A 27932-nucleotide genomic window follows, 5' to 3' on the forward strand; every position below is an offset into this window, starting at 1 on the left:
ACTCCCCCTTCCTTCACTCCTTCTCTATCTTTGTCCCCTACTCCCCCCTTCCCTCACTCCTTCTCTATCTTTGTCCCCTACTCCCCCTTCCTTCACTCCTTCTCTATCGTTGTCCCCTACTCCCCCTTCCTTCACTCCTTCTCTATCTTTGTCCCCTACTCCCCCTTCCTTCACTCCTTCTCTATCTTTGTCCCCTACTCCCCCTTCCTTCACTCCTTCTCTATCTTTGTCCCCTACTCCCCCTTCCTTCACTCCTTCTCTATCTTTGTCCCCTACTCCCCCTTCCCTCACTCCTTCCCTATCTTTGTCCCCTAGTCCCCCTTCCCTCACTCCTTCTCTATCTTTGTCCCCTACTCCCCCTTCCTTCACTCCTTCTCTATCGTTGTCCCCTACTCCCCCTTCCTTCACTCCTTCTCTATCTTTGTCCCCTACTCCCCCTTCCTTCACTCCTTCTCTATCTTTGTCCCCTACTCCCCCTTCCTTCACTCCTTCTCTATCTTTGTCCCCTACTCCCCCTTCCTTCACTCCTTCTCTATCTTTGTCCCCTACTCCCCCCTTCCCTCAATCCTTCTCTATCTTTGTCCCCTACTCCCCCTTCCTTCACTCCTTCTCTATCGTTGTCCCCTACTCCCCCTTCCTTCACTCCTTCTCTATCTTTGTCCCCTACTCCCCCTTCCTTCACTCCTTCTCTATCTTTGTCCCTCCCCCTTCCTTCACTCCTTCTCTATCTTTGTCCCCTACTCCCCCTTCCTTCACTCCTTCTCTATCTTTGTCCCCTACTCCCCCCTTCCTTCACTCCTTCACTCCTTTGTCCCCTACTCCCCCTTCCTTCACTCATTTGTCCTCTACTCCCCCTTCCCTCACTCCTTCTCTATCTTTGTCCCCTACTCCCCCTTCCTTCACTCCTTCACTCCTTTGTCCCCTACTCCCCCTTCCTTCACTCATTTGTCCTCTACTCCCCCTTCCCTCACTCCTTCTCTATCTTTGTCCCCTACTCCTCCTTCCTTCACTCCTTTGTCCTCTACTCCCCCTTCCCTCACTCCTTCTCTATCTTTGTCCCCTACTCCCCCCTTCCTTCACTCCTTCTCTATCTTTGTCCCCTACTCCCACTTCCCTCACTCCTTCTCTATCTTTGTCCCCTACTCCCCCTTCCCTCACTCCTTCTCTATCTTTGTCCCCTACTCCCCCTTCCCTCACTCCTTCTCTATCTTTGTCCCCTACTCCCCCTTCCTTCACTCCTTTGTCCCCTACTCCCCCTTCCCTCACTCCTTCTCTATCTTTGTCCCCTACTCCCCCTTCCTTCACTCCTTCTCTATCTTTGTCCCCTACTCCCCCTTCCTTCACTCCTTCACTCCTTTGTCCCCTACTCCCCCTTCCCTCACTCCTTCTCTATCTTTGTCCCCTACTCCCCCTTCCCTCACTCCTTCTCTATCTTTGTCCCCTACTCCCCCTTCCTTCACCCCTTCTCTATCTTTGTCCCCTACTCCCCCTTCCTTCACTCCTTTGTCCCCTACTCCCCCTTCCCTCACTCCTTCTCTATCTTTGTCCCCTACTCCCCCTTCCTTCACTCCTTCTCTATCGTTGTCCCCTACTCCCCCTTCCTTCACTCCTTCTCTATCTTTGTCCCCTACTCCCCCTTCCTTCACTCCTTCTCTATCTTTGTCCCCTACTCCCCCTTCCTTCACTCCTTCTCTATCTTTGTCCCCTACTCCCCCTTCCTTCACTCCTTCTCTATCTTTGTCCCCTACTCCCCCCTTCCCTCACTCCTTCTCTATCTTTGTCCCCTACTCCCCCTTCCTTCACTCCTTCTCTATCGTTGTCCCCTACTCCCCCTTCCTTCACTCCTTCTCTATCTTTGTCCCCTACTCCCCCTTCCTTCACTCCTTCTCTATCTTTGTCCCCTACTCCCCCTTCCTTCACTCCTTCTCTATCTTTGTCCCCTACTCCCCCTTCCTTCACTCCTTCTCTATCTTTGTCCCCTACTCCCCCCTTCCTTCACTCCTTCACTCCTTTGTCCCCTACTCCCCCTTCCTTCACTCATTTGTCCTCTACTCCCCCTTCCCTCACTCCTTCTCTATCTTTGTCCCCTACTCCCCCTTCCTTCACTCCTTCACTCCTTTGTACCCTACTCCCCCTTCCTTCACTCATTTGTCCTCTACTCCCCCTTCCCTCACTCCTTCTCTATCTTTGTCCCCTACTCCTCCTTCCTTCACTCCTTTGTCCTCTACTCCCCCTTCCTTCACTCCTTCTCTATCTTTGTCCCCTACTCCCCCCTTCCTTCACTCCTTCACTCCTTTGTCCCCTACTCCCCCTTCCTTCACTCATTTGTCCTCTACTCCCCCTTCCCTCACTCCTTCTCTATCTTTGTCCCCTACTCCCCCTTCCTTCACTCCTTCACTCCTTTGTACCCTACTCCCCCTTCCTTCACTCATTTGTCCTCTACTCCCCCTTCCCTCACTCCTTCTCTATCTTTGTCCCCTACTCCCCCTTCCTTCACTCCTTCTCTATCTTTGTCCCCTACTCCCCCTTCCTTCACTCCTTTGTCCCCTACTCCCCCTTCCCTCACTCCTTCTCTATCTTTGTACCCTACTCCCCCTTCCTTCACTCATTCTCTATCTTTGTCCCCTACTCCCCCTTCCTTCACTCCTTTGTCGCCTACTCCCCTTCCCTCACTCATTCTCTATCTTTGTCCCCTACTCCCCCCTTCCTTCACTCCTTCTCTATCTTTGTCCCCTACTCCACCTTCCCTCACTCCTTCTCTATCTTTGTCCCCTACTCCCCCCTTCCTTCACTCCTTCTCTATCTTTGTCCCCTACTCCCCCTTCCCTCACTCCTTCTCTATCTTTGTCCCCTACTCCCCCTTCCCTCACTCCTTCTCTATCTTTGTCCCCTACTCCCCCTTCCCTCACTCCTTCTCTATCTTTGTCCCCTACTACCCCTTCCTTCACTCCTTTGTCCCCTACTCCCCCTTCCCTCACTCCTTCTCTATCTTTGTCCCCTACTCCCCCTTCCCTCACTCCTTCTCTATCGTTGTCCCCTACTCCCCCTTCCTTCACTCCTTCTCTATCTTTGTCCCCTACTCCCCCTTCCTTCACTCCTTCACTCCTTTGTCCCCTACTCCCCCTTCCCTCACTCCTTCTCTATCTTTGTCCCCAACTCCCCCTTCCCTCACTCCTTCTCTATCTTTGTCCCCTACTCCCCCTTCCTTCACTCCTTCTCTATCTTTGTCCCCTACTCCCCCTTCCTTCACTCCTTTGTCCCCTACTCCCCCTTCCCTCACTCCTTCTCTATCTTTGTCCCCTACCCCCCCTTCCCTCACTCCTTCTCTATCTTTGTCCCCTACTCCCCCTTCCTTCACTCCTTCTCTATCTTTGTCCCCTACTCCCACTTCCCTCACTCCTTCTCTATCTTTGTCCCCTACTCCCCCTTCCCTCACTCCTTCTCTATCTTTGTCCCCTACTCCCCCTTCCCTCACTCCTTCTCTATCTTTGTCCCCTACTCCCCCTTCCTTCACTCCTTTGTCCCCTACTCCCCCTTCCCTCACTCCTTCTCTATCTTTGTCCCCTACTCCCCCTTCCTTCACTCCTTCTCTATCTTTGTCCCCTACTCCCCCTTCCCTCACTCCTTTGTCGCCTACTCCCCTTCCCTCACTCCTTTGTCCCCTACTCCCCCTTCCCTCACTCCTTCTCTATCTTTGTCCCCTACTCCCCCTTCCTTCACTCCTTCTCTATCTTTGTCCCCTACTCCCCCTTCCTTCACTCCTTTGTCCCCTACTCCCCCTTCCCTCACTCCTTCTCTATCTTTGTACCCTACTCCCCCTTCCTTCACTCATTCTCTATCTTTGTCCCCTACTCCCCCTTCCTTCACTCCTTTGTCGCCTACTCCCCTTCCCTCACTCATTCTCTATCTTTGTCCCCTACTCCCCCCTTCCTTCACTCCTTCTCTATCTTTGTCCCCTACTCCACCTTCCCTCACTCCTTCTCTATCTTTGTCCCCTACTCCCCCCTTCCTTCACTCCTTCTCTATCTTTGTCCCCTACTCCCCCTTCCCTCACTCCTTCTCTATCTTTGTCCCCTACTCCCCCTTCCCTCACTCCTTCTCTATCTTTGTCCCCTACTCCCCCTTCCCTCACTCCTTCTCTATCTTTGTCCCCTACTACCCCTTCCTTCACTCCTTTGTCCCCTACTCCCCCTTCCCTCACTCCTTCTCTATCTTTGTCCCCTACTCCCCCTTCCCTCACTCCTTCTCTATCGTTGTCCCCTACTCCCCCTTCCTTCACTCCTTCTCTATCTTTGTCCCCTACTCCCCCTTCCTTCACTCCTTCACTCCTTTGTCCCCTACTCCCCCTTCCCTCACTCCTTCTCTATCTTTGTCCCCTACTCCCCCTTCCCTCACTCCTTCTCTATCTTTGTCCCCTACTCCCCCTTCCTTCACTCCTTCTCTATCTTTGTCCCCTACTCCTCCTTCCTTCACTCCTTTGTCCCCTACTCCCCCTTCCCTCACTCCTTCTCTATCTTTGTCCCCTACCCCCCCTTCCCTCACTCCTTCTCTATCTTTGTCCCCTACTCCCCCTTCCTTCACTCCTTCTCTATCTTTGTCCCCTACTCCCACTTCCCTCACTCCTTCTCTATCTTTGTCCCCTACTCCCCCTTCCCTCACTCCTTCTCTATCTTTGTCCCCTACTCCCCCTTCCCTCACTCCTTCTCTATCTTTGTCCCCTACTCCCCCTTCCTTCACTCCTTTGTCCCCTACTCCCCCTTCCCTCACTCCTTCTCTATCTTTGTCCCCTACTCCCCCTTCCTTCACTCCTTCTCTATCTTTGTCCCCTACTCCCCCTTCCCTCACTCCTTTGTCGCCTACTCCCCTTCCCTCACTCCTTTGTCCCCTACTCCCCCTTCCCTCACTCCTTCTCTATCTTTGTCCCCTACTCCCCCTTCCTTCACTCCTTCTCTATCTTTGTCCCCTACTCCCCCTTCCTTCACTCCTTTGTCCCCTACTCCCCCTTCCCTCACTCCTTCTCTATCTTTGTACCCTACTCCCCCTTCCTTCACTCATTCTCTATCTTTGTCCCCTACTCCCCCTTCCTTCACTCCTTTGTCGCCTACTCCCCTTCCCTCACTCATTCTCTATCTTTGTCCCCTACTCCCCCCTTCCTTCACTCCTTCTCTATCTTTGTCCCCTACTCCACCTTCCCTCACTCCTTCTCTATCTTTGTCCCCTACTCCCCCCTTCCTTCACTCCTTCTCTATCTTTGTCCCCTACTCCCCCTTCCCTCACTCCTTCTCTATCTTTGTCCCCTACTCCCCCTTCCCTCACTCCTTCTCTATCTTTGTCCCCTACTCCCCCTTCCCTCACTCCTTCTCTATCTTTGTCCCCTACTACCCCTTCCTTCACTCCTTTGTCCCCTACTCCCCCTTCCCTCACTCCTTCTCTATCTTTGTCCCCTACTCCCCCTTCCCTCACTCCTTCTCTATCTTTGTCCCCTACTCCCCCTTCCTTCACTCCTTCTCTATCTTTGTCCCCTACTCCCCCTTTCCTTCACTCCTTCTCTATCTTTGTCCCCTACTCCGCCTTCCCTCACCCCTTATCTATCTTTGTCCCCTACTCCCCCTTCCCTCACTCCTTCTCTATCTTTGTCCTCTACTCCCCCTTCCCTCACTCCTTCTCTATCTTTGTCCCCTACTCCCCCTTCCCTCACTCCTTCTCTATCTTTGTCCCCTACTCCCCCTTCCTTCACTCCTTCTCTATCTTTGTCCCCTACTCCCCCTTCCTTCACTCCTTTGTCCTCTACTCCCCCTTCCCTCACTCCTTCTCTATCTTTGTCCCCTACTCCCCCCTTCCTTCACTCCTTCTCTATCTTTGTCCCCTACTCCCCCTTCCTTCACTCCTTCTCTATCTTTGTCCCCTACTCCCCCTTCCCTCACTCCTTCTCTATCTTTGTCCCCTACTCCCCCTTCCTTCACTCCTTCTCTGTCTTTGTCCCCTACTCCGCCTTCCCTCACTCCTTCTCTATCTTTGTCCCCTACTCCCCCTTCCCTCACTCCTTCTCTATCTTTGTCCCCTATTCCCTATTCCCCCTTCCCTCACTCCTTCTCTATTTTTGTCCCCTACTCCCCCTTCCTTCACTCCTTTGTCCCCTACTCCCCTTCCCTCACTCATTCTCTATCTTTGTCCCCTACTCTCCCTTCCTTCACTCCTTTGTCCCCTACTCCCCCTTCCCTCACCCCTTCTCTATCTTTGTCCCCTACTCCCCTTTCCCTCACTCCTTCTCTATCTTTCTGCATAGAACCCAGAAAGGTTCTACCTGGAACTAAAAGTGTTCTGCCTGGAACCAAAATCGGTACATCAAAGGGTTCTCCTATTGGGACAGTCAAAGTACCTTTTTAGGTTCTAGATACTACCTTTGTCTTTCTAAGAGTGCAGTGGTAGTAGTAGTAAGCATGCTTATGCCACTGGTGCAGCTGGCTGCAGTTTGACACGGGGCTGAAGTCCTCAAGAAAGATCTTGGCTATGTCCAGCTGCTGATACAATGGCTGAAACTGAAGAAATAGGCCAGTGTTGGGACCTCAAGGGGAGAAAACAATTATATGGCCTGGTTGAATGTCTGGTGCCAGTCCGTTGCTGGCTGTAGCCATATTTATAGTGTTGAAAGAACACGGACTGTAAATACTGCATACTGTAGGTGAGAAGACCTAGAAGATATTTATGGCTCAATCAATGCTTTTTAATGAAGGGACATAGAGAGAAAAAAGGATATGAACAAGATGTTACAATTTATTTAACTGTACATATGTATTAATGGACAACTCTAGTTGTTATCATAACATTTTAACGGCCGAATCAGGGTAAAGCTAACATATGGTTTCTAGAGAACTAGGAGGAATTATGGATTTACATGTTAATCATTTAGCAGACGCTCTTATCCAGAGCAATTTACAGGATCAATTAGGGTTAAGTGCTTTGCTCAAGAGCACATCAACAGATTTTTCAACTAGTCAGCTCGGGGTTCCAAACCAGCGTCTTTTTAGTTACTGGCCCACCGCTCTAACCGCTAGGCTACCCGCCTAGGCTACCTCAAAACTCTTTTTGAAATTCCATATACACTGGAATATACCACACCTTCATTTTGAGTATGATTTTCCCCTATCACTGATATACTCCGGATTAGGGTGTCTCAGTAATATGAATCGTAGAGTTTCCCAATTCGACCATAAGCAGAATTAGCATATTCCTCTCTAGAAGCCTGGAAAGAAACCTGCTCTTGCAAAATGTATATATCTGGGTGTCAATGGTTGATTCAACATGATGAGACTCACCATGATATACAATGAGGCAACAACAAATTATAGTAAGATGACGGGAGGGACCTACACGCTGGAGGGACAGTGCTGCATGTTTATCCCCATGGGTTCTGGCCTGGAACCGAACAGGACTAATAGTCCTTGGCTTGCAGTTCTCGTTCAGTGCACCAACCTGTTTCTGATAAGTGCAGGTCGTTTGATTACGTCGACTATAATTAGCGACCGAGGGGAAGGGGGGGGGGGGGGGGGGCATGTAGGTTGTGTGTGTAATGTGTTTGGACTGTGTCGTAGCCGTCCCGATCTGGTCGTTTCACAAGCAAAACGCTGTTTGGAAGGGAGGTAATCAGTGCACCTAATGGCTATCATCTGGTTCAGGGAGACTTCTAAACAAAACAGCTAACATCAGTGACTAACATAATCAGAGGGTGAACTTCAACCAGTTCAGAATGACAGTAGATGTACTGTAAGTGTAAAAATGTACATATTGTAATTTATAAATAAGTTTAGAAGATGGAGTTGAGCGATAGAGAGAGAGAGACAGAAAGAGAGAGACAGAGAGAGGGAGACAGAGAGAGACAGACATACAGAGAGAGAGATAGAGAGTCAGAGAGACAAACAGAGAGAGAGCCAGAAAGAGAGACAGAAAGAGAGAGAGAGAGAGAGAGAGAGAGAGACAGACAGAGAGACAGACAGACAGAGACATAGATAGACAGAGAGAGAGAGACAGAGAGAGAGACATTCAGAGAGAGACAGACAGACAGAGAGACATAGAGACAGACAGACAGAGAGAGAGATAGAGAGTCAGAGAAACAAACAGAGAGAGAGCCAGAAAGAGAGCAAGAAAGAGAGAGAGAGAGAGAGAGACAGAGAGAGAGAGACAGACAGACAGAGAGAGAGAGAGTGACAGAGAGACAGAAAGAGAGACAGAAAGAGAGAGAGAGGGAGAGAGAGTCAGAGAGACAAACAGAGAGAGCCAGAAAGAGAGACAGAAAGAGAGAGAGAGAGAGAGAGAGAGAGAGAGAGAGAGAGAGAGAGAGAGAGAGAGACAGAGAGAGAGAGACAGACAGAGACAGAGAGACAGACAGACAGAGAGAGAGAGACAGAAAGAGAGAGAGAGAGGGAGAGAGAGAGAGAGAGAGAGAGAGAGAGAGAGACAGAGGTAGAGGTAGAGGCAGAGAAACAGAGAGAGAGATTAATGTGTGTTCTCTCTGGGCAGGCTCCAAATGAACTGGAACATGCTACAGACGTGTGTGTGTGTGTGCATCCGTGCCTGCGTCCATCCGTGCGTGCTTGCACACATGTGTCTGTGGTCTGTGTGTGGGCACTTCCTCTCCATAGCAAGTTACGTTCTCAGCTTCTGGCTTCAGCTTCTGTCCTCAGCTTCCTTCAAACTGACTGCAGTTTTGATGTGATTTCATAGTGATTGGCTGCGAAACAAGCGGCTAGGTCTTTCGCCCGATTAACAGGGTGAAATTGTCGATTTAACACTACAATGGATTTAAAGTGTGTTTCAGTTTTTTTTAGGGCCACAGTACATGCTTTATCCCTCATCTCCCTACTTCCTGCTGACAAGCAGGTTCAATGGGCCAATCTGGAAGTAGGTTGATAAAAAACACAACAGAAACGTAACGTAGCCCGCTGTGGATAAAATAACACATTTAAAGACAGACATGGACGCACAGTAACGCAAGTTTTGTCTGACATCTTTCTAGCTTACTCCTCACAACGGGACGATTTACCAGAAGCAGATTGAGCCTGTAAATCCTTTAAAAAACTAAAAACACCTTTAATGGATATTTTCCCTGTGAAATCGCATTTTAGTCCAGTGGTGTGGGCTACACGACTTTTGAGTTTTTAAAATGGTCACACCTCTATTGATCAAAGACCACACCTCGCAACACACATCAAAACTGGATCAAGCGCACCTGAAAGGCTCTTGAAGAACGTTGTGCAGTGTTTTGGGGAAACTTGTCTTTCAGTAAAAACCGTCACGCAACGTAGCAAACATTGAGCTGAATGCACCACAGGACTAAACTAACATTGAGCTGAATGCACCACAGGACTAAACTAACATTGAGCTGAATGCACCACAGGACTAAACTAACATTGAGCTGAATGCACCACACGACTACACTAACATTGAGCTGAATGCACCACAGGACTAAACTAACATTGAGCTGAATGCACCACAGGACTAAACTGACATTGAGCTGAATGCACCACAGGACTACACTAACATTGAGCTGAATGCACCACAGGACTAAACTAACATTGAGCTGAATGCACCACAGGACTAAACTAACATTGAGCTGAATGCACCACAGGACTAAACTGACATTGAGCTGAATGCACCACAGGACTAAACTAACATTGAGCTGAATGCACCACAGGACTAAACTAACATTGAGCTGAATGCACCACAGGACTAAACTGACATTGAGCTGAATGCACCACAGGACTACACTAACATTGAGCTGAATGCACCACAGGACTAAACTAACATTGAGCTGAATGCACCACAGGACTAAACTAACATTGAGCTGAATGCACCACAGGACTAAACTAACATTGAGCTGAATGCACCACAGGACTAAACTGACATCGAGCTGAATGCACCACAGGACTAAACTGACATTGAGCTGAATGCACCACAGGACTAAACTAACATTGAGCTGAATGCACCACACGACTTAATCCAGGTCCAGGAAACGGGTCCTAAATGTACTAATCATACTACACACTGTTTAGAACAGACCCCCCCCCCCCCCCCCCCAGTTCATCAGTGACAGTGCGTTGACAGTGCGTTGACAGTGCATTGACAGTACGTTGACAGTGCGTTGACAGTGCGTTGACAGTGCGTTGACAGTGCGTTGACAGTGCGTTGACAGTGCATTGACAGTGCGTTGACAGTGCATTGACAGTGCGTTGACAGTGCGTATCAAACATTTTAAATAAATCAACAGCGGATCCCGTTGTGACCAAGGTCTCTTTTTCAAGTGAGCCCTACACACCATCATATAAATTCCCTATAAATACGATTCCAACGCAATAAAACCTTACAATATTCAAAGCAATTTAAGAAAAGTAGCTGACAAAACACAACTATGAAAAACAAACACATTTCTCAGTAAAACAGTCATAGTTAATGTGCTATCTATTACTGCACACCCTTGTGGTCTTTTGAAGTGGATGAGTCTCTCAGTCAGTCTGACTGGCACGTTATTCTCTACAGTGCACTACTTTCTTTTATGGGCCCTGGTCAAAAGTAGTGCACTACTTTCTTTTATGGGCCCTGGTCAAAAGTAGTGCACTACTTTCTTTTATGGGCCATGGTCAAAAGTAGTGCACTACTTTCTTTTATGGGCCCTGGTCAAAAGTAGTGCACTACTTTCTTTTATGGGCCCTGGTCAAAAGTAGTGCACTACTTTCTTTTTTGGGCCCTGGTCAACAGAAGTGCACTACGTAGGAAATAGGTGCTATTTTGGTACACAGTCAGTCAGTATTACATGTGTTACAGTGTTTTCCAAAAGCCATTAAACTAAAACTAGTTTTATATGTTTCTACACTACGAGGTTGGAATAATACTGTGAAATTGTTAAATTGATGATAACTGTCACGCCCTGATCTGTTTCACCTGTCCCTGTGATTGTCTCCGCCCCCTCCAGGTGTCGCTGATTTTCCCCAGTGTATTTATCCCTGTGTTTCCTGTCTCTCTGTGCCAGTTCGTTGTGTATGTTTATTCAAGTCAACCAGCGTGGTTTTCCCCCGTACTCCTTTGCTATTTTCTTTTGCTAGTTTTCCCGGTTTTGACCCCTGTCTGTCTCTGGACTACTTTCCCACCTGCTTGATCATCCTGCCTGCCCCGACCTTGATTCTGCCTGCCCTTCGGTACCTATTGGACTCTGAACTGGTTTTGACCTTTTGCCTGTACACAACCATTCTCTTACCTACCCCTTTTTGGATTAATAAACATTGTAAGACTCCAACCATCTGCCTCCTGTGTCTGCATCTGGGTCTCGCCTTGTGCCTTGATAGATAATACCCTTTTAGTGTAGGAGCTGTTTGAAACGACCGTCCGAAATGCCAGCCTGTTTTTGTGGGATGGAGTTTTGGCCTGCCTGGTGACTTCACTTGGCAGTAAATTAGTTAATAGACCAATAAGAAAGAAAGTTACAAACCTCTCCGCCAGTAACAGCTAGTTTTCAGTTTTCCCCTCCCCACTCAGACCACTCCCAGACAGTCCTAGTAAAATTCTTGAGTGCGAAATTGCTCCTTGCTAAAAAAAGCTATTTGTTTCTTATTGACCATTTTAATTGAAAACAATCACAGTAAGGTACTTAATTGTTACCCAGGAATGCTTTTCCTCCACACATCATAAACTACAGTTACATCTCTAGGATGATTCATGTACTGATATAGGAGTACGATGGGGGAAAGCACCTTTACATGTGAAATGTCATCTCCGCTGTTGCCTGGATTATACATGTAATCAGCATTATGCAGAAGGGTTTAGAAAGACCATTGTCAAGGGCGCTCTGTGTATTTATCCCAATAGGTCTATGTGTGGATGCCTGTTCTTAAGTAGGTACAATGGCTCAGACGAGTGGGTGGATGCCTATGAATGCAAAACCAATCAACAACGGTAATGGGAATTATTTTACACCTCCTCAAAAAATGCATACTGGGCGGGGAGTTATCATTTCCGCCTGGTTATCGAAAAATGCCACCAAGAGACACTCACACAGAGCCATTTCAAACCACTCCACTCTCTGCTCATGCTGCACTCTCAGAAGCATTGTCGTTCCCTCACCTTTGTTCCTTATCATCCGGAGACACACACTGACGGATCCAGGAGGCACAGGGACCCTGTCACGCCATCAGGCCTGCAGACGTCACCGTGACCACATTTTCACTGTCCTGTGTGTCACTGCAAGGCACCGTGGGAGTGATTTATGTCCCATGGGTGGGTGGGGGTGCCCCTTGCTGGATATGTTTATAGTCACTGTCCCAAGGGGGGGGGGATTTCTGTCAGTCATCTGATGATTTATTAGTTTGCAGTTCAATAGAAGGTTGGCAAGACTTATCATGGAGCGCTGATTCCAGCATCTCCATTGTACCACGTTCAAAACAGAGGTAGTGTACAGCGTCTAAACAGTCCAGCCCCAAGAAAGCAATTCCATCGTGTAGAGCATGGCATTACCAAGGGTTGTGGGTTTGGTTTGATTTGTAAATAGCTCTGGATAAGAGTGTCTCCTTAATTCACTCTAATATAAATTCTATTCATCTTCAGTGGATTGCAAACAACTCTTTTGACTTCAACCTCCTGACAAATTTAGAGTCGAAGGGGGCAATGCTTTGGATTTATAGCAGTGGCTTCACTATCATTCATTCTCGCTCATCCCAGATTGGCAGCCATTTAAAGGTTAATTGCAGCAGCTAATTTGCTAATGATCTGTAAGCTAATGATCTGTAAGGTCCCTCAGTCAAGCAGTGAATTTCAAACACAGATTGAACCACAGCAACCAGGGAGGTTTTCCAATACCTCGCAAAGAAGAACACCTATTGGTAGATTCATTAAAAAAAGATTGACATTGAATATCCGTTTGAGCATGGTGAAGTTATTAATTACACTTTGGGTGGTGCATCAATACACCCAGTCACTACAAAGATACAGATGTCCTTCCTAACTCAGCTGCCGGAAAGGAAGTAAACTGCTCAGGGATTTCACCATGAGGCCAATGGTGACTTTAAAACAGTTACAGAGTTTAATGGCTGTGATAGGAGAAAACTGAGGATGGATCAACAACATCGTAGTTACTCTACAATAGTAACCCAATTGTCAGAGTGTAAAGAAGAAAGCCTGTACAGAATAAATGTATTCCAGAACGTGCATCCTGTTTGCAACAAGGCACTTAAGTATATAGTTTATTTAAATTAAATTTTCACGTTTTCAAAATTAAATTTAGAATTAAATGTTTAAACATATAATCTACCTGCAGTGAAGCCGCTCAACATTTACGATGCTTTCAGTCATCTAGCAGACACTCCCATCCAGAGAGACCCACAGCAGAAACTAGGGTCAAGTGTAAACATGTAAAGTGTTGGTCCCATGTTTCATGAGCTGAAATAAAAGATCCCAGAAATATTTCATAGAGACAAAAAAATATATATATTATCTCAAATTTTGTGCACAAATTAGGTTACATCCCTGTCATTGAACATTTCAACTTCGCCAAGGCAATCCATCCAGCTGACACAAGTTTTGTAGCATATCAAGAAGCTGATTAAACAGCATGATCATTACATATGTGCACCTTGTGCTTTGTGCACCTTGTGATTTGTCACACAACACAATGCCACAGATGTCTCAAGTTTTGAGGGAGCATGCAATTGGTATGCTGACTTCAGGAATGTCAACCATGGCTGTTGCCAGGGAAATTAATGTTCAATTTTCTACCATAAGCCACCTACAACATCGTTTTAGAGAATTTGGCAGTACGTCCAACCGGCCTCAAAACTGCAGACCACCTGTAACCACGCAAACCAGGACCTCCACATCCGTCTTCTTCACCTGTAGGATCGTCTGAGGGGGGGCGCTGATGAGCATTTCGGTCTGTAATAAATCCATTTTGTGGGGAAAACCCACTCTGATTGGCTGGACTTGGCTCCACAGTCGGTGGGCCTGGCTCCAAAGTTGGTGGGCCTATGCCCTCCCAGCCCCAGCCGATGGCTGCACTCCTGCCCAATCATGTGAAATCCATGGTTTAGGGCCTAATTAATTTATTTCAATGGATTAATTTCCTTATATGAACTGTAACTCAGTAAAATCGTTGAAATTATTGCATGTTGCGTTTATATTTTTCAGTATAATACTGCAAAACAATGTGACAAAGCTTTTTGTCCTGAATATAACGTTTTATGTTTGGGGCAAATCCAATACAACACATTACTGAGTACCACTCTCCATCATTTATAGCAGAGTGGTGGCTGCATCATGAGTTATGTGTATGCTCATAATCTGGGGAGTTTTTCAGGATAAAAAGAAACGGAACGGAGCTAAACACAGTTAAAATCATGGGGGAAAACCTGGTTCAGTCTTCTTTCCAGCAGACACTGGGAGATTAATTCACCTTTCAGCAGGACAATAACCTAAAACACAAGGCCAAATATACACTGGTATTGCTTACTAAGATGACATTGAATGTTCCTGAGTGGCCTAGTTACAGTTTTGACTTAAATTGGCTTGGAAATCTATGGCAAGACTTGAAAATGGCTGTCTACCAATGATCAACAACCAACTTGACAGAGCTTGAATCATTCTTTCAAGAATAATGTGCTAATATTGTACAATCCATATGTGCAAAGCTCTTAGAGACGTATCCAGATAGACAGAAGGCTGTAATAGCTGTTGAAGGTGATTCTAATATGTATTGACTCAGGGGTGTGAATACTTATGTAAATTAGATATTTATGTATTTAATTTTCAATAAATTAGCAAAACAAATCAACTATCATTATGGGTTATTGTGTGTAAATGGGTAAGAACAAAATAAACAATGGAATCCGTTTTGAATTCATGTTTTTGGGGCGTAATTCAAGGGGTACAAATATTTCCTAAAGCCTCTGTATGTACAGTGCCTTGCGAAAGTATTCGGCCCCCTTTAACTTTACGACCTTTTGCCACATTTCAGGCTTCAAACATAAAGATATAAAACTGTATTTTTTTGTGAAGAATCAACAACACAATCATGAAGTGGAACGACATTTATTGGATATTTCAAACTTTTTTAACAAATCCAAAACTGAAAAATTGGGCGTGCAAAATTATTCAGCCCCCTTAAGTTAATACTTTGTAGCGCCACCTTTTGCTTCGATTACAGCTGTAAGTCGCTTGGGGTATGTCTCTATCAGTTTTGCACATCGAGAGACTGAAATTTTTTCCCATTTGTCCTTGCAAAACAGCTCGAGCTCAGTGAGGTTGGATGGAGAGCATTTGTGAACAGCAGTTTTCAGTTCTTTCCACAGATTCTCGATTGGATTCAGGTCTGGACTTTGACTTGGCCATTCTAACACCTGGATATGTTTATTTTTGAACCATTCCATTGTAGATTTTGCTTCATGTTTTGGATCATTGTCTTGTTGGAAGACAAATCTCCGTCCCAGTCTCAGGTCTTTTGCAGACTCCATCAGGTTTTCTTCCAGAATGGTCCTGTATTTGGCTCCATCCATCTTCCCATCAATTTTAACCATCTTCCCTGTCCCTGCTGAAGAAAAGCAGGCCCAAACCATGATGCTGCCACCACCATGTTTGACAGTGGGGATGGTGTGTTCAGGGTGATGAGCTGTGTTGCTTTTACGCCAAACATAACGTTTTGCATTGTTGCCAAAAAGTTCAATTTTGGTTTCATCTGACCAGAGCACCTTCTTCCACATGTTTGGTGTGTATCCATTTTTATGGATATCTTTAAGAAATGGCTTTCTTCTTGCCACTCTTCCATAAAGGCCAGATTTGTGCAATATACGACTGATTGTTGTCCTATGGACAGAGTCTCCCACCTCAGCTGTAGATCTCTGCAGTTCATCCAGAGTGATCATGGGCCTCTTGGCTGCATCTCTGATCAGTCTTCTCCTTGTATGAGCTGAAAGTTTAGAGGGACGGCCAGGTCTTGGTAGATTTGCAGTGGTCTGATACTCCTTCCATTTCAATATTATCGCTTGCACAGTGCTTCTTGGGATGTTTAAAGCTTGGGAAATATTTTTGTATCCAAATCCGGCTTTAAACTCCTTCACAACAGTATCTCGGACCTGCCTGGTGTGTTCCTTGTTCTTCATGATGCTCTCTGCGCTTTTAACGGACCTCTGAGACTATCACAGTGCAGGTGCATTTATACGGAGACTTGATTACACACAGGTGGATTGTATTTATCATCATTAGTCATTTAGGTCAACATTGGATCATTCAGAGATCCTCACTGAACTTCTGGAGAGAGTTTGCTGCACTGAAAGTAAAGGGGCTGAATAATTTTGCACGCCCAATTTTTCAGTTTTTGATTTGTTAAAAAAGTTTGAAATATTCAATAAATGTCGTTCCACTTCATGATTGTGTCCCACTTGTTGTTGATTCTTCACAAAAAAATACAGTTTTATATCTTTATGTTTGAAGCCTGAAATGTGGCAAAAGGTCGCAAAGTTCAAGGGGGCCGAATACTTTCGCAAGGCACTGTATAATATTGTCATAGAGTTTAATTGTAATGATAGCATTTACCTGGGAACTCACTTAGTGAAATCCACAGGCCTTTGAAACAAAATCATTGAATAATCATGTCTCTGTCACTAACAAATGCCGTCATGCGTGATAACTCAATTCACTAAACAATTCACTAAACAATTCACTAAACAATTCACTAAACAATTCACTAACTCAATTCAATAAACAATTCACTCGAAAAGAAAAGACAGAGATTAGGCTTTACACCTTACAGTGTCAAAACACCCCCAAAATGATTTAATGTAACACTACAGGTGTTGCATATTCATTATTCTACAGTAGAGCTAAGCAAACAACACAATCAAGTTAAACCTTTAACACTTTAACACTGAAAGTGTTATTTTAACACCAGTAGTACATTGGGACTCATATGTTCACAGAAAATAGTACACATTTAACACTTTTCAGAGTTAAATTTACACCATTGATTTTGCTGTGTGCTTAAAGGATGTATAGTCCTAGGCCTGTGTTGTTGTATAGGTGGAGTTGTGAGACAATTAGCATATATTCCTCTAAGTACACATGTGGAACTGCATAAAAATCATTTTTATTTTCAAACCATTTTGAAATGTTGATCCAAATGTCACACATTGGCCCAATTATTTATAGAAAGACCCATATACCCAATCTCCCGGAAACATAAGATCTTTCTGAATATATGTATAGGAATTAGTGCAACCTAAACCCATGTTTGGGTGCCAAGATTTTACCCCTCTGAGCGTTCGGAGGCAAATATTCTTGGCATGTCATGAGTCGTCTTCCTCTTTAGAAAATGTACAGGGGGAGAGAACAAAACATGCCTTCATTTTTTTTTTATACATATATGGATTCACTCTAAGGGAGGGATGATTTTATGAAGCTTGACAATCGCGACTGTTATGACTGTCAGTAAAAGGCCGTCGGTGATGAGGATTGAAAATACACACTGGTTATTTTGTGTAGCATATCAACACCCCCTTATGGCCCCTGTGGCCTGCATTAGTATAAAGGGAGGCAGGAGGCCTTGCTTCATTCAGGATAACTCAAATGTCTCTATATAGTTAAGCCTCTGCTAACAGACTGGATCAAATGAAAGGATGACCATGAACAGCGATATCCTTCTACTGTATGTGTACATATGATATCATGTCTACTATCTATGAGCTTTTCAGCACGAAGTCTGCCATACGTTATCTATCGTACAACACAATCATAAATACACTGGCCCTGCTGTGAATGTGGCTGTGATACATAACAACGGTGGGCATTCAATGGTTCTCAGCAGATTCTGCACGATTGTTTTTCAAATCACGGCATCGTTTTCCTCCAGAGCGTTCGTAGAGTTTAAATCATCGTTAGAATCTTCTTAGATCATCATTAGAACCTTCTTAGATCATCGTTAGAACCTTCTTAGATCATCGTTAGAACCTTCTTAGATCATCGTTAGAACCTTCTTAGATCATCTTTAGAACCTTCTTAGATCATCTTTAGAACCTTCTTAGATCAAGGTTAGAATCTTCTTAAGATTTATCTTTAGTGGCCAATTTTTTTCCCCCAGTGCCTTCGTTAATAACATGGCTCTTAAAAACCATTGCACATTTACAAATGTATTTGCAATTGTTACAAAGAAGTGAAGGATATAATCCTAATTCAAATGAAAACTGAGATGGCTGCATTAAAATAAACTTAGGCTACTTCAATCAAATTGAAATCTATTTCATGTTCAATCAACTGAGTTAGATTTTGCAACTAGGCTACTGTCTGTCATTTTTACCTTAATTGTATCTTTATTTAACCAGGCAAGTCAGTTAAAGAACAAATTCTTATTTTCAATGACGGCCTAGGAACAGGGGCAGAACGACAGATTTATACCTTGTCAGCTCGGGGATTAAATCTTGTTACCTTTCGGGTTACAAGTCCAACACTCTAACTAACACTCTAACCAACACTCTAACCTGCCGCCCCAATGTGTTTCATGATGTGTGACAACACGTGGGCAATGATGTGCCCAATCTGTGACTTAGTGCATTATTATTGGGTAAGCAAGAGCAGCCTCAATATTTGCAGCCATAAGTGGTAAGATCTCTCTAGGAGTTGATCCGTCGCCAGTATTGTGGAATAATTATAATGTTAAGGTAAGATTTGAATGGAGAAAGCTGATTCGAGCGCAGCGTTGCTTTTCTTTGGATCCTATCAGTATCGACACATGATTTAACCATGCACATGATCTAACCATGCACATGGTCTAACCATGCACATGGTCTAACCATGCACTTGGTCTAACCATGCACTTGGTCTAACCATGCACTTAGCGAACGTTCTCTCTACGTGCTTGTTTGGGAAACCCTCTTTAAAAGAAAGTTGGCTCGTAAATAACGATACATCTGGTACTATCATCGTAATGCTTAAGTTACATCGCAACTGGGAAACGAGGCCCAGGACTGTTTTACAAATCAGGGGCAGGGACAGCAATAGTTAGCATCACAAAATGGAAAAGGGTTCTATTTTAAAATAGAACATGGCTTGTTTTTTTTCTCTCTTGCAGGAATCCAATGAGGGCAATCAAACAAATGCATGGTGAAGGTTGGAATGTATGAGGCACAGGTCTGTTTTTGCATTAAACCATTTCTCGGTGACTCAATAGCTCATCAGACGGTTTAGTTCGGTGGAGGGATCAAAGTCTTCACTTTTTCTGCTACGATTTAGAAGAACCCTTTAATGCCATTCAAGTCCGTCTTAAGCTATGCAAAAGGGAATGTAACAAAGTCTCAGAGATATGAGTTGAAAAATTAAATCAACGAAACACAGGTAGGAGGAGTTGCATTCCAACTGCTTGTACCTGATTATCCAAATACCCATGATCTTACTCATAAGCCTTCTAAGAAAAACCAAAATGGGTTCTGTGAAAGTTCCCAGAACATTCGATAGATCATTTTCTCATAACACATAAACGGTCCAGTTGTGCTTATAATTAATTATACAATTGCACAACTTTTCCAGAGCGTTGCTCTCAAATTTTTGTTGTGGCAATATCGTATAAAAAACATTACTGGTACAGTGTATTATTACCTCAGCTGGAAACCTAATGACAACGTTTGGGGAATGTTCAGTGATGGTTGTTATAGATGATGTGCACAACATTTTAGTAAATGTTAGGAGAACATTTCAAGGATATATATATATATATATAATTTTTTATTTTCTGAAAAATAAAACATTTTGTTATCAAAAACATGTTATTATCCTATTGTTACATAAAACCCTAATTAGGACTTAATGGGAATCTTAGCTAATGTTCCGGGAATGTTCCCGGTTTGCTGGGTTAACATCAACCAAAAAAACAAAAAGCTATGACATTTCACTACTTTGTTATTGCTGGTTAAGCGTCTACACATAATGACTGATCTGTCATCAGCTATTGTGGTGACTTCTTCTTGAAATTCATTTTGAGCAACTTCTTGTACTTGTAAATTATCCCACAAGCTTCAGTTCTAACCTCAACTCTTAGCCCTTAAAGTGGAACTGAAACCGTTTTTTAAAAGACACAGTTAATCATAACTTTGCTGTAAAATATCAAATTTGCAGTTTATACTTCAAAACCAACTTCATAAAAGTTTTAAAAAATATATTATTTTTTTTTACTGAAAATTCCATTCCGTAGAGTAAGGCATTGTTGGCAGAATTAAATGGATGCAGTGAATGTATGATTAATAAAATGAACCATTAAATCTCCAGGTAGTCTAATATACACTGAGTGTGCAAAACATAACATAGATTTGACCAGGTGAATCCAGGTGAAAGCTATGATCCCTTATTGATGTCACCTGTTAAATCCACTTCAATCTGTGTAGATGAAGGGGGAGGATTTCTAAGCATTGAGGCAATTGAGACATGGATTGTGTATGTGTGCCATTCATAGGGTGAATGGGAAACACAAAAGATTTAAGTGCCTTTGAACGGGGGGTATGGTAGTGCGCACTGGTTTGTGTTTGTCAAGAACTGCGTAGCTGCTGGGCTTTTCCCATTTAACAGTTTCCCGTGTGTATCAAGAATGGTTCACCACCCAAAGGACATCCAGCCAACTTGACACAACTGTGGGAAACATTGGAGTCAACATGGGCCAGTATCCCTGTGGAAAGCTATCGACACCTTGTAAAGTCCATGCCCCATGGAAATGAGGCTTTTCTGAGGGCAAAAGAAGGTGCAACTTAATATTAGGAATGGTTTGTACACTTAGTTTATATTGCTATCAGGTTGTAAATCCCAGCTAGTTTATTTTTCACTGCCTCCAGCCATTCAGGTGATGCAGTATTGGGAATGTCAACACAATCTATCTATTCAGTACGTGACTAAGGCAATAGCCTATCTATTTATGTAGGTCTACTTATTTTGGAAGCCAGCTAAGCCACTTAGCTAACTAGATCTTAAAATGACACAGAGCCTTGTACCAAATATACTAACTCAAGATATATCATTGGGAAAGGGGGATACCTAGCCAGTTGTCCAATTGAAATGTGTCTTCCGCATTTAACCTCTGAATCAGAGAGGTGCGGGGGGCTGCCTTAATTGACATCCCACATCTTCGGCGCCCGGGGAACTGTTGGTTAACTGCATAGCTCAGGTGCAGAACAACAGATTTTTACATTGTCAGCTCTGGGATTCGATCCAACAACCATCCGGTTACTGGCCCAATGCTCTAATTGGCGTCATTTCCAATGGGTACAAATGAAGAACAGGCAAGGAGGTGGGCAGAGCCAAGCACAAAGTAGTGAGATCATATTCACAGTTACATTTTGAATGTCAACTACATGCTGAAAAAGTTTGAGAGGGTTTATCTTAATCTGTCTCTGTCTAACATCGTTGTTGTTGTTGTTGTTGTTATTGTTGTGCTTAGAGAACTGAGGGAGAGTTGTTTGACCAACAGGACTGTAAAGTTCCCAACAGTAAGACTATCCGCTGTATTTTATATATTTGCAGAAAACAGGTTTTCTTTTGTGACTTTTGCTACTACTTTCTAAACAATGATTTGAACAAAGTTGTTCAGTTCTGCTGCTGTCACGTTCGTTGATGGAATGAGGAGACCAATGTGCAGCGTGGTAGGCGAACATCTTACATTTATTTAAAATGAACACCCAAAAACTAACTAAGTTCTGCAGCGCTAGACAGCAACTAACAAAAAACAAGACCCCACAAACTAAGGTGGGAAAAATGGCTGCCTAAGTATGATCCCCAATCAGAGACAACGATAAACAGCTGCCTCTGATTGGGAACCATACTTGGCCAAAAAAAGAAATAGAAACATAGATTTGCCCAGCCACGTCACACCCTGACCTAACCAAATAGAGAATAAAAAAGGCTCTAAGGTCAGGGCGTGACAGCTGCCTGTAAACACAGTCCAGTGCAGTGCAACATCAAAATGAATGACAAATGCCAGTATGACATTTGTGTAATGTCCAGGACTGGACAAGACTGACATGTCTTTATCCTTTTTTATTCACAGTGTCTATTAATTGCTCAAACGCACAGCCACTTTCCCATTCATATTACCATTGAATTTTCAAACACACCCCGACTCTACGTTATTTCCAAAAATTCTAATAATTGATCAAAAACAAGAAAATGTGTATATCTATGTGCTCGCTTGCCACGTCATATTCTTCCCGAGGATGTATTTGAACAGATTTTAATAAGATTTAGTGGTGTTAAATCTGTGTCAGTTCCTCCATAAATGCTCTTCCAACAAACGTCATTGGCGTTGTTCGCTGGCCTCCTACATATTCGTCCTTACAATGGTCCACACGCCATTGAAATCCATGAACCTGTGTGCACAAGCTTTGTATAACATGACTAATGGCAACCCAATTCTGATACTTGTTTCCTTAATTGGTCTTTTGACCAATCACGTTAAATCTTTTCACGTTATCTTTTTTTCCAGAGCTGATCTGATTGGTCAGCCTAAACGCAGCCATAGAGTGGAGGAACTGAAATCACAAAGGGATACACTTAAAGGGTGGGGAGCACTTAACCAGGGCACAGTTTCCTTTGCTATCATCATCTATACAGATGTGACAGTGGAGGCTTCCAGGATATGGGGATCTTAAATTAGCAAGCCAAAATATATTGTCGATCCACCTCCCTATGCAGCCTTGCTTGACTTTAATATGGGTTGTGGTCGTTAGGGCATACAATGGGCAAAGTTTAATATACTAGACAGCAACAATAAGAAACGCACGTTTTCATTGAACTTTTAAAAACATTTTAAAAGTTCAATGAAAACGTGCGTTTCTTATTGAACAAATTCATGTAGTCCCTCCCTGTTTGAATCTTTTTTTCTTCCAATTGTTCCCTAATGAACATAGCCCTGAAGTTAGGCTATGTGTTTGGGGGACTGTTTGTGTGGCATCATCCCTGGCACTGTACCATGTTTACTATCAGAAGAGGGCATAGATTGCTTACTAAGATCTGTTGTCCCAGCTAGCACATTTGGTTCCTTGGAACAGGCCGGGGGGGGGGGGGGGGGGGGGGGGGGGGGGGGTTGTGGGAATGAAGCCATACATTTCCTGACCTGTAAAACATTCTTTAAACATTCTGAGGAGAAGTGAACATTTAGCCTGTTCTAGGAATTTCTATTTTTAGGTTGCATGGAGGTTCTGAGAATGTTTTATACTCTGGTACCTTGAACGTTTTCCTGGGAGGTTTTATTAACGTTCTGAGAACAGAAATTATAGGTTATTTGAAGGTAATTAAATATAATTCTGAGAAGATTCTCTTTAATATAGTGCAAATTGTATGGCTATTATTGGACGTTTTTCTTAACACTCTAAGAATAAAATGTTAAAGGTTATTTGACGGCTTTTGAGTAACGTCCTTAGAACATTCACTGAATGTTTCAATATGACATTTAATACCACTGCTAGCTTATTCAAACTTTTATTTATTTTACTCCAAGCACCGATAGGACACATGTAAATACATGTTCTTAGGCATTAATCATGCGAACACCTTTTTAAAAAAAAAATTGCGAAACAGCATTAGTGAGATTCAAACCAATTATTTTCTGTTCTCGATCCGTGGAATTATTCTGAACAAAAATATTAACTCAACATCCAACAATTTCAAAGATTTTACTGAATTACAGCTCATAGGAGGAAATCGGTCAATTTAAATCAATAAATGATGCCCTAATCTATGGATTTCACATGACCTGGAATACAGATATGCATCTGTTGGTCACAGATACGTAAAAAAAAAAGTAGGGGCGTGGACCAGAAAACCAGTCAGTATCTGGAAGCTGAAAATGTCCCAGTTCATCTGTCCCAGTGGCCTGCATACTCACCAGACATGTCACCCATTGAGCATGTTTGGGATGCTCTGGATCGACGTGTATGACGCCGTGTTCCATTTCCCGACAATATCCAGAAACTTCGCACAGCCATTGAAGAGGAGTGGGACAACATTCCACAGGCCGCAATCAACAGCCTGATCAGGCAAATGGTGGTCACACCAGATACTGACTGGTTTTCTGATACAGAAAGTTGTGGGAAGGTTGTATACAAAATAGCCATAGGACAACCACGCTCTCACCAAGCTCTCAGAACGTTATGTGCTAGCTGGGGTTGTCGTACTAATGAAGGTTAATGGACACAGCTAGCAGGATGTTCTGTATGCAAGTCTCAAGGGCATGTTAGGTACTGTTACCCTGATATGCTGTGCTGTGGGAATCTATTTACTTCAATTATTAGGGCATGCACATATTTTTTTATCTTTTTTTTCTTCATTTTGCTATCGTAGTGAAAATGAGCTTTTCTTGATGAAAATTAGCATTGCATAGTATCAACAACAGTAGAAAAGTGCAGTTTGTCCTTGCCATTGATGTGGGAAATTCCAAGATGTGGTCTATGATAAGTTCATACCTTTAAAGGGAAGAGGCCACTTTTTTTTCCTTCCTAATTTTACTATTCGATTGAGCAGGTTAAGACACGTTCATAACTGCTGTTACACTTGTATGCAAAGTCAACAGTGGAACAATGCTTATCTCGGCATCTCCGAGACTCTTTAATCTGTCGGCTTTATAAATTATTGTCTGTAATCAAGTAAGGATTAATTCCACAGTCCTCAATCTATATGCACCAGCAGGTTGTCAGGTGCCACTTAAATAGGGTTTAGTGTGATTGGGTACATCACGTTCAGTTATTCTCATATACAATATGGCCTTTGTTCTCCTGTTTTGCTTTCTCTTGCTTAATGTTTTGCACAGGAAGTCTTGTCACGTCTGAGGAATTAGGTCATCGTCTGTATTGTCTGTAATCGATTCATAATTAAATAACCGTGATCACTTAAACACGTGACTAAAATACCAGAGCTCTGGGTCTAGCAAATTAGACTAAATTATACTAACTAAAAAATGGAGAAAACATCTGCAAAACTATATATTTATTTACCTTTTGATGCACACTGCTATTAGAACACTATTATTGGTCTGTTGACGTGGAGATGAGCTGATGCAGTCAAGCAACATGGACAACAGGATGTCTGTTCTCTTTTCCCACCTCGGCTGCTTTCTCAATGCCCATATTACCTTGTGATGTGGTACTGTCTGATGCAGTACTGTCTGATGTTAACCCAGGAAAGCACAACTTGTCCTCGAAACGTTGTCATTATTCTGCGTCTGGTTAAATCACCATGGGACATTCCTTTTTTCTTTGGTACGTTCTTCTGCCCTATATCTGATGAGTTGAATGTGCATTTTTTTATAATTTTTTATTATACTGTCTGATGTTCTCACAGTCCATTGGCGTTCAATGTTGTTGTCGCTGACGCAATGCACAGTGGGTAATTCAATGTTTAATGTTGACACCCTCACCGCATCTTAGAATGTGACAAATCAAAATACTGTCCAGATACTGTTGTTGCTTTTCAGTCCGTCTTCATTGAAGTCTTGCTGCACAGATGATCAGATCTCACAATGCTTGGAGAAGTGTGAAACCACATTTATCACGTAGCTTGACTATGAAGAACTATGAAGACTGATTCAAAGCAACCTGTTACTGACATGTACTGAGTAAGTATTATACGTATTAGCTTCTTCAGAGTGGGTTGTTTATTTAACAACAATTGGGCCCTATTTAATCAGCAGGTATGAGGGTTAACCAACTTTTTGTGTTGACTAGAGGTGTGGTGTTGAGGTGTCCTCCACATACACTGCCCACTCGGGATAGGGAGAGGTGGGTGATGGGAGGTCCCCTCTTGGGTCCTCAGGGGAACTGTTGCCAGAGGAGAGGAGAGATTCTCTACAGGTTCTCCTCTTAGCTCTGACTCCCTTTCGACCGAGGAGGGATTCTCCAGGGGTTTTTCTCCAAGCCCTGCCTCCCTTCTTCTCCACCAAGGAAACACACCCCATGACCCTGAGAAGAAGGCACCAGGAACTCCGCAGTCGTTACCATGGAGCCAGTTTCCAGCGCTTGAGTGGAAAATGAGGCCTTATTTTAATGAAACTGAGACCACACAAGAGCCCCATAGGTATTAAACTTTCCCACTAAAAATTTATTGTGTTATTTTTGTTGAAGATCTCGATGCCAGGGCCAATTTGGCCCCTAAAAATAGAGCCGGTGTAGTTGCTTTAACATGGGGTTCTCACCATAAAACCACTCCCTGAAGCGATAGGTGCCAGGCAGGTAAAGAGGGGCGAGATCCCGAGGATATTCCACTGAGCCGGGTTTCCCACAGTTCAGGAAGTGGAGAACCCAGGGGGTGTGTCTACGCTACTCTGCCGTTTGGCTGGCAACACTTTAACCCAGCAACAAGCCACAGGGGTCTCCGTGTTCAACAGATCTGGAGCACATTTGAAATGACATCATTCTTCCTACTTCTAAACCCTTTTTTTTTCTCACTCAGAATGATTAAGAGTTCAGGCAAAGTTTTGCCTTTGTGAGATTTTATTAGAGGTCTCCCAGAGGTTCCGAAAGCAACTGTCACTCTGACAGGGATTTGCAGAGGGGATATCCTGAATGACGGCTAGCTAGCCCGTCTTGGGAAATGACACAAAAGATTCACTCCTGTTGAGTGCTCAGAGTGGGGATATTTTTTGTCTATGGGCTAACTGCTCGTCCCAGCTGTTAATGAGGGGAAAACACTGGGAAATCACCTGTCCCCTCTTGACGATGGGAAGATAACAGGGTAATAGAAAGTTATAATTAGCCGATGAACCCTTAACGAGTGTGGTAGGACAGCATCCATCAGACTCGGGAGTCAGACACGGGACCCTGTCCTTGTCACCCACCAACCCGTGCAAGAGCGGACAAATGGGAGATGTCAGACTTCACAGGGGGGTTTCACGGGCAATGTCACCTCCCTAAGGAAGGAAATCCTTGACTTGCATGGACATTCAAAACAGGAGATGAGGTCTCCCCTTCCACCTAACTCTGGTTAATTATTGGACACACTCTATTAGAGGATGTTCCTTTAATTGAAAACGTTGATTTAAATTCTCTTGAAATGTATTTTTCTGAGTTAATGCAAAAAGTGAATAACATTTATAGATATAATTTGTTTCATCATTGGATTCCCTGTTTACCAAGATCAGCAATTCACCTTTTCACTCTAATTGGTATCAGTGCCACAGGACTGTGTTAGCCTGCTAAGCTAAAGTCTAGGCATTAGATCAGGGAGTTAACGTCAGTCCTCAGGCAAGGATTTCATTACACAAGTACGGCTCAAAACACTGTGATCCACTCAACAATTTAACACCAATCTTCCACCATCGCAAGATTGATAAAAGAGGGAGAAGAAGTTGAATGAAAAGCAGCTTTTCCAAAGCCACAGTCACTAATGCAGAAATAATGATTTAGTTTCCCAGGGCGGAAGCCCTTTGTTGTTGGCAGTAAAGGTGGAAATCTGGAGGGTGTGATTGTTGTGGTGAACAACAAGGCGCTGGTACGGGCAGGGGCGCCATTTCAGCTCCAGCTAGGATATGGCAAAGTGACAAGGGGGAGGGGGACGGGGACGGGGTTATGAAATTGAAGCTCTACACAATTCTAAAAACTGTAAAATGCAGTTTGGAGAACACCAAAAACAAGCTAACTTGAACTCAAGCTATTATCACATTGGTTACATAGCTCCATTCACTTTAGTCGATAGGGGAATTTCTATAAACACGTAATACTCCTGACACAGTACCAGGGATGCAATGAGTTTTAGTGTGATTAAATGATACAGTACCAGGGATGCAATGAGTTTTAGTGTGATTAAATGATACAGTACCAGGGATGCAATGAGTTTTAGTGTGATTAAATGATACAGTACCAGGGATGCAATGAGTTTTAGCGTGATTCAATAACCAGGGATACCATGAGTTTCAGCATGTTTAAATGATAAATGACTAGGGT

This window comes from Oncorhynchus clarkii, chromosome 1, assembly GCF_045791955.1.
Source record: "Oncorhynchus clarkii lewisi isolate Uvic-CL-2024 chromosome 1, UVic_Ocla_1.0, whole genome shotgun sequence".
In the NCBI taxonomy this organism is placed as follows: Eukaryota; Metazoa; Chordata; class Actinopteri; order Salmoniformes; family Salmonidae; genus Oncorhynchus; species Oncorhynchus clarkii.